General features: G+C 33.9%; 1 long non-coding RNA gene across 1 annotated transcript; it reads left to right on the top strand.

Annotated features, from left to right (window-relative positions):
- The first annotated feature begins 2,274 nt into the window (after positions 1–2,274).
- Positions 2,275–4,057, top strand: LOC126883956 (uncharacterized). Its single transcript, XR_007697783.1, has 2 exons — positions 2,275–3,908; positions 3,939–4,057. It is a non-coding gene; the product is annotated as an uncharacterized LOC126883956 (long non-coding RNA).
- Positions 4,058–8,564: the final 4,507 nt, after the last annotated feature.

Below are 8,564 nucleotides of genomic sequence, written 5' to 3' on the forward strand. Positions count from 1 at the left end.
ATCATTAACAAAACTAGAATCTAATATAGATAATGGAACCACATTACTATCACAATTATTATTGTTACGTTGAACACTACCAATCAAAGAAGCGTTTGTAAATGACCATCTGTGATCATTTGAATCAAGCGAATCTAACGTATTATCTATAGAAATAAATTTCTGGTTTAATTTTGTTTTGTGGTGTGTGCTGCTTTCTTGAACGACACCCCTTTCCCTTTTCGTGAAGATGGGTTTGGGTTGCTGGATGTGCTTGGTCCAGCAGTTTCGTTTGACGATGGGGTTTGATTCCCTGATTGGATGTTGGACGGAGAAACGTTCAGGGGACGGACCTCCGACGTGTCGTTTCCCGAACACTTAGAACAGTTTCTTTTAAGGGTGTTCTCTCGGCCACAACCATGGCAGAAAATACGATTTTGAGGAATCCCACAATTGTAAAATGGGTGACCAGGCTGATCACAATTCCAGCAGACAAGAGAACTAACAACCGAAACATTATGTTCATGACCCTTATTTAGCCAAGAACGTTGCCTAAAGGAAGTTGGCTGAGAAGAAGAGTTAGAAGAGGATCGAGATGTGGATGGAGGTTGAGAAGACCAGGATAACGTTTCCTCCAAACGTTTGCATTTTATAGTAAGGTCATCAATGTTCTGAATGTCCATAAGAGCTAATTGTTGATGATAAAAGGGCAATAGACATTTAAGGATGATTTTAATTTTAGCTAAATCTGACAAAGGAGTGTCTAAACGACTACACATACCTAATATAGTATTAATAAACATAGTAACAGATTCCCCAGGTTTCTGCTTATGATTCTTAATTTGATCTAATAAATCATCCTGGAATGAATACGGAAGAAAATCTGACTTCAACTTTTTAATCAGATCAGACCAACAAGAAAAATTACCCCTGTTATTCATAAACCATGTAAAAGCGGTCCCGGTGAACAACTCAGCAGAAGCAGCAAACAAATCCTCTTCAGAAACACCTCTAGATATTCGAAGACATTCAACCCTTTCTAAAAATGACATCACATCAGTGTGCTGTTTTTCACCTGAAAATGAAATACCCCATTTGTGTACTTGAACAGGTTTGGAGTACGTAAAGCTAGGTACATTGACTGAAGCATTAGGAGTAGAGGTAGCAATGGGGTTAACTCTAGAATCAAGTTCACCCTCTAGTGTTAATATTTTAAGAGAAACAGACCTCTTGAACGGTTCCTGTTCTTCAGAAGGACAGTGTAGCAAGTGTACACGGGCAGAAATATGGCCTAGACGAGATGTTAATCGCGCATACTCTGTATCCTTTACAGTTCCCCTAAACTTTTCGATTTTTTTAGACAAGCTGTCCAATGTTTCAGTGATTCCTTTTTGTTGTTCCTCAAAAGGAAGGGATACAGCTGAAATTTGGAGAAAACTTCTATTGCCAGCTTCTTGTTTCAAAGCACCTCTCAAAAGATTGCGTTTTTTATCGACAGTTGTCGACTCCTCTGGCATTATGTCCCGAATCTTTAATTCATAATCCAATTCATCCACCAGAAGATGTTCAGCTTTAAAAGCACACATGATGAGAGCAAAGTTATTGACAAATAGTCCAAAGAACAGAAATATGAAAAATATGAAAATATGAAAGTTTGCACGCAAAATATATATAATATAAACCGAGAAAATATCAGCAACACACCAACAAAATCAAAATAGCCAGCAAAAAAAAAAAAATATATATATAATGCAGTATATAATCTAATAAATAAGATCAAATAAATATATAAGATCAAATAAATGGATAAATAATCCAATAAATATTGTATACTCAAGTAAACCTACTACCTAAATACTGGAAGTAAATTTTTTATTTATATGTAACTTACCACCACTCTAGAAAAAATATATATCTATAATAATAATAATAATAATCAACACTTAGTTGTACCTCCAACTATACCACTATTGACTGAAGAAATAAAATTGTTATATGAATTATATTATTAATAGCAATATTAAATATAAGTTCCCAATAAAAATTCAAAATCTAACCCAGAATGTAAGCTGCACAAACATATACTATAATGAGGTCCCAAAATATAAACAAAAATCAAAACAGCGTTTAAGAATACCTGATATGTATCAGAAATTAAAAATAAAATAAATAAGTAACAATATGTGTATAGGATACCAAACGGAAATAACAAAGAGATTTCAGATAAAAGAGAAGAATTGACCTAAATGAATACTGTCTCAGACCAAAAATAAAGCCACCACGTTGGAAAGCCGATGTAACAACTAGCTGATGATTTTCTGTTGGAGTGAATGAAAAGGGAGTGGTAAACTCCAACAGAAGTAGTAAAAAGAAGAAAATCTACTTAATGTAGCCAAAGGACAAAAATGTGTGGCTTCTCCGTTGAAGAAGCTGGAGTAACTAAAATACAACTTTGTAGTAGTATTTGTATGGAAGGATGCCAAGACAAAGAATATCGAATTGGTACAGGACTAGAGATGAGAAATCATTAATAGATAGATATAACTTGAATGGCTAGCTAAATATGTATGAGAAGGGCCACTTGACACTCAAGGAAGGATTCGGCCAATTTGCACGGCTATTTTTGGCCAGACAATAGATTAAAGGAAGTGACAATGATGGCTCGAAAAGAAGATATGAAGATAATGTTCAGAAAATAGATAGAGTAAATATAATAATATACTGAAAATAGAATGAATTTTTGGGCGCCAGAAGAAGGATAACTAGGTTAACGCTCTTCCAGGTATTCTACGCTGCTATAGAGTATGTTAAATTTGTAGTACAAGTATGTGAAAAGTTATTAAAGATTATTAAATTATAAAATATACTACTAAAAATAAAGGAGTAATAAGAAAAAAAAATCACAATAAATGTATATTTATTGAATGTAACTACTAGATCTTTTTAACAATCTCTGAGTTAGGACAAGTAACTAGTGTGTAACTCTAACATGACAGGAAAAAGTGATACTAGTGAAAGTCAATTACAAAATCATCATACAACTATGATCTAAGAATACTCTTTATAAGGTTAGAAAAACTGACTACGGGTACCTCTAATACAGGAAGTACAACTTACAACTAGGTTAGTAGAACCCTCACCAAATAATAATTGTACGTTTATAATACGTACACCTTAATTAAATACTACCTGATACTATATATAACATATAAATACCTCACTGTGAGTGGGACAGGCACAAGCCTTATTGAATAAATAAACCTACGAGTGGATACACAGATCCTTTTCCTAACTCGTGGTTTATAATAGTAATAATAACAAGTGAAACCAAAAACTAATCTGAGGGATTAGAATCCAGAAGTTCATATGAATTTAATAAATTAAAGTTAAAGTTAAATAAAGTTAATAAGTTAAAGTTAAGTAAAGTTAATAAGTTCAAGTTAAATAAAGTTAATAATTACAATTTTGACTAATATGTGAAGTTAATTTTTAAAAATTTAATTAAACATATACTAAAATAATGGAATGAGTTTAAATAATTATACAAAAGTGGAACACAGCCTAAAAATAATCAAGATAAGAGTACCGACTACTATTATCAGGGAAAATATCTGAGCTCAGAAATTTATACCTTTATAGATTGCAGAGTGTTGGGGAACGCTATCAATTAAATATTATGTTGTAAAGAAAAAAAAACCTATAAAAAATATAAAGCAGGAAAAATGTGTGTGCAATTGAACTATAAAAAAAAATGTACTAAATATCACAAAACCAGTCTGTCTTTAATAAGAGCACAGTAAATGTTCCCAAACAAACCACTCTTTCCTAATCTTGAAGTTGATGTAATGAGCACCCAAGGGTGCTAACTCTCGCTAGCAGCTGTCCTGCTGGAGGTACAGGAGAGGAAGACTGGTAGAAAGCAGCTGAAGGTACTCAAAACTGTTGGAAAGCAGCTGGAGGTACTCAAAAAAAAGAAAATGTGGAAATAATCCAGGCTGGTCGCCTATTGATTGTTTCTCTCTGTGTGGTCTGGCCTTGGTGTTGTTGTAGGGTGGCTTTAAGATTTCATGGTAGGTGCGGGGTAGAACTCATTGGATATAGTATGCTCTAAAATTCTTCAAATCCACTGCTGCTGGATAACTTCACTATACTTTTATTGTAATATTTAATCAATTTGGAACTGAGAATTAGAGGTGAATAATTGAGTCTAATGACCCCGCACACTACGATTCAGACCGAACACTCGAGAAACAATGGCAATCCAAGGCTCACGTTCACAGCTGAATCCTTCGTACCCCTCTACTAAGCATTGGCTGTCAAAGTGGGGAAACCAATGTTGCCACGTTTTAAATGTGACGTCATCAAGCATTTAAAAATTCTGAGATGGGTTTAAGTTCTATTTGAATAAACATTGAAAGAAAATAATTCTGAAAATAATTAAATAATATTTTGGATAGTTAAATAATATCTTCCCATCAATAATCGATTCTATAAGGGGCGGAACGTCACAGCTTGAAGCTCCCGAAGGGAGGAAGATGATCTTTATCCCAAAAACTGTAACAGTAAAACACATATCAACAATCAAGAAGTTAATAACCAACGTGTGCCAGCCTGCCATTCTTTAATCCAAAGAGTAGCAGATGACAAGAATAAATTAAATGGAATTTAGATGAGGAGAATAGTTAAAATTTGATTACTAAACGTGCATACATGTAAATTAGAAAGAAATATTTAATACTAAAATATCAGAACACATGGTTTGACATTGGACGTTAGATATAAAAATTATTAGAAAAACTGTTATAAGATGCTAGGTATGGATGGAATATAATGACTGTAAGAATTTATTAAAAAAACTTTATGTAAAACTCACCCCAAGAGGAAGATTTGATTTAAAATAAAAATGATTTAATTTTGAAGCTTCTTTGCCTTTTACGACATTTCCACCACCATTTTGAGAATGAAATACGGGGGCTGTTACTGTCATTAAAACGACATGACAACGAACCTTAGACCGAAATTTGAAATAACGAACATGGAACACAAGAGATGATACAATGTAAATAGAGTTGCCTATTATAGAATGGGCGCCAAACTAGTTTTTATCGAAACAGCAAATTAAAACGAATAGAAGAAAAATATTACTAATGACATATTAAAGAAAATAAAGTAAAATACAGTAGAGCGTCGATTATCCGAACTAATTGGGAGACATGGGTGTTCGGAAAACCGATTTGTTCGGATAATCGAACTAGATTGATATAGTCATACATTTTTATCTTTATCCGCAAGTGAATAAAAGCCATATTTATATACCTACATATATATTTATATCTTGATAATGACAAATAGCAATTAAACAAAAAAGTGCACTCTTTGCAACAACATATTTTTGGATACAATATTGAAGAAAATTGAAGATATCTTAAGCGTTAATTACTAACGCTTGTTCGGTACTCGAGTGCGGGGCGCGGGAGTCGAGAGTTCGGATAACCGGTCGTTCGGTTGATCGACGTTCGGATAATCGACGTTCTACTGTAATTATTTTTGAAATAAAATATCAAAGATGTGACGTTTGTAACGTTACAAAGTGAAAGTGAACCGTTTCAAGATTCGTCATCGGATTTCATTCCTGATTCCGAATCAAGTGAGGAGAATGCTGTAAACCAAGTTGTTGCAAGCAATGTTGCCACTACGTCTGGACTGGTTGAAAATAAAAAATCAAAAAAGAGGAGCAGGGAGCCGAATATGTGGAATCGAAACCAGAGAAAATTAAAAAGATCTATAGGTGAAGAGTACATTAATGTTAAAGGAAACATAGTGGAAAGACGAAGTAGAGGAGGTCCGTGCCAGTGTCGGTTCAAATGTTTTGAAGGCACAAGCGAAGAAACTCTTGATAAAATTTTCACGTCGTTTTATGAAATAGGTGATAAAGAGCAACAAGATATCTATTTAGCTAAGAAAAAAATATTGACGCCTGAAAGCACGTATTAGTTATATATCGTTTCATAGGTTCTTGGGTATACAGATTTCGGTTCCGGAGTAGGGATGGGAAAAACCTACCGGTTATATCCTAAAACCGGTTTTTTCTTTGCAATAATCGGTTTTTCCGGTTGTTTTTTTGTCGCGGTTATACCCGGTTTTTTCTTCTTAAAATAATAACTGGTGAAAAACCGGATAAGTGGAAAAAATACTGAATTCCGAGAAAAATGGGAAAATGTTTCGCCCCTCGCGCGTAAATGAGAAATTTTTAGCTGACTGAAATCGATTTTACAACACTGATGACTGATTTCTATACTAATATGGACTGATATCCATTCAAATGAAGTCTCGGAAACTAAAGTGCAATGTAAATGTTGGGTATACCTATTTGATACTATACCTACTGGATATATTGGATACTATACTTATTGGATACCCAATACCTATTGGGTATTGGCTGTGACTGAAAAAAACCGAATACCGGTTTTTGGAACAACCGGTATTTTTGACCGGTTATAACCGGCAGGTTAAACCGTAGTTAAAAAACCGATATCACCAAAAACCGGTGTTTTGTCAACAACCGCCATTCCTAGTTCCGAGGTTTATTTGATATTTAAACAAATAAATGACGATTCCAATAGCCTTCCATACCTGTTGGTACGGACAGCAAATAATGATTTTTATGAAATATTGATTTTCTGTTCTTTTTTTCAGGTGATTTACTACAGGCCAGAAACGTTGACAGAAGGCGACCGAAAGGAGGTAGTGGAGTTCCTAGAGGCCAAACGTTTTTATATAAAATAAAGAGAGGCATATTTGAGAAAAAAATATGTAAAACGGCATTTATGAACATTCACGTAATAACGAAAAGCAGGGTGGAGAGAATAGCGACTCATATGGCTTCACAAATAGTGGGTCCGAAGGACATGCGAGGGCGCTATGAAACTAGACCAAATAAAATCCCAGATCATATTATCAAGTCCATTGAGGATAGTATAAATAGCTGTCCAAGAAGAAAAAGCCATTATAGCAGAAATGATAACCTAAACAGAAGATATCTTTCATCTGAACTGAATTTAAAGCTTATGCACAGATTGTATTTAAAAAAATATGAACCAGAACAGTATAATCTATTAGACACACCAGAGTTTAAGCCAAAAGTTTCATACACATATTATCGGCGTGTATTTGTGGAAAATTTTATTAACCTTTGTCCACCCTAGAACAGATACTTGCAAAACTTGCGACATCCTTGACAATAAAATAAAATGTGCCAAAGATGGTGAAACTCAAAACACATTGAAGGTGGAAAAAAAGTGCACCTGACTAAAGCTGATACTTTCTATAAAGATTTAACAGAAAAAACTGGTTTGGCTAAGGAAGCTCCCAGAGTTGAAGTCATGTCATTTAATTTTGAACAAAACATGCCCCTGCCACATGTTCCTTCTGGTGACGTGTTTTACAAGCGTCAGTTGTGGTTTTATCCATTTTGCATACACAAGGGTAGCGTTTCGAAGAGTTACTTTTATGTTTTCGATGAAATAACGGGTCGGAAATCTCCAAATGAAGTGATAAGTTGCTTACACGATTTTATTAATAACTACATTGATCCGCAGGTAACAACCCTTTACGTTTATAGTGACAACTGCGCTGCGCAGAACAAGAACTCCGTTCTTGTTCACTTTTGGCAATCTCTTCTATTGCATGGAAGATTCAAGAGAATAAGACATCGTTATCCCGAACCTGGACATAGTTTTTTGCCCTGCGACAGGTCGTTTGCTCTGCTGGAAAAAGAAAAAAGAAAGAAAGAGTTTATCTGCCAGAAGAATGGAGTCGCATGATAGTAAATACCATTAAGAAGTTTATTGTGAAAACTGTTAAACAAGATATGATTCTAAACTATAAAGAAGTTCTTGGGCCATTTTTAAGAAAAGCAATATTAAAAATAGTTCTGGTGCAAAATTTACCGTATCGAAATATAAAGTTATCGAATTTAGTGATACACATAGAGAGACTGTTACGTGCTCAGAGACAGCGAATGGTTTTGTGACTGAGGATTTCGTTTTTCTAAAGAAATCTTGTGTACCGATTTTTCCACAAGTACACAATAAGGTTTATAATGCCCCGTTGCCTTTGAAAAGGGATAAGCTATTAAATGTCATGGAATTGGCCAGATGGTATATTGGCGAGGCTGAAATGTGGTACTACCAATAACTTTTTCCTGTAGAGCCAGAAGATTGCCAAACTTCCGAAACTGAAGATGAACAGAAGTAACCTAAGAAGAACATTACCTGTTTTTTATGTTTTCATATTCCACTGATTAGTTTGTATTTTGATAATAATGTAATAGGGACATTTTATTTAGTTTCTTTACTTTTTGTATCCAAATAACATATAAATGAACCTAAAACTATTTTTTTTGTATATTTTTGGCAAAGCAGCTCCATTTTTTTTTTATTTTATTAAAATATGATATTTATAATATTTACAACAACTACCTAAAAACTTTTTCTTTACTTGCTTTCACCTTAGGAAAAAAAATATAATCAAAAATAAACTAATTTTGAATTTTTAGGAGGTTTTTTTCGATTTCCCACAAATTT

This window comes from Diabrotica virgifera, chromosome 4, assembly GCF_917563875.1.
Source record: "Diabrotica virgifera virgifera chromosome 4, PGI_DIABVI_V3a".
NCBI lineage: Eukaryota > Metazoa > Arthropoda > Insecta > Coleoptera > Chrysomelidae > Diabrotica > Diabrotica virgifera.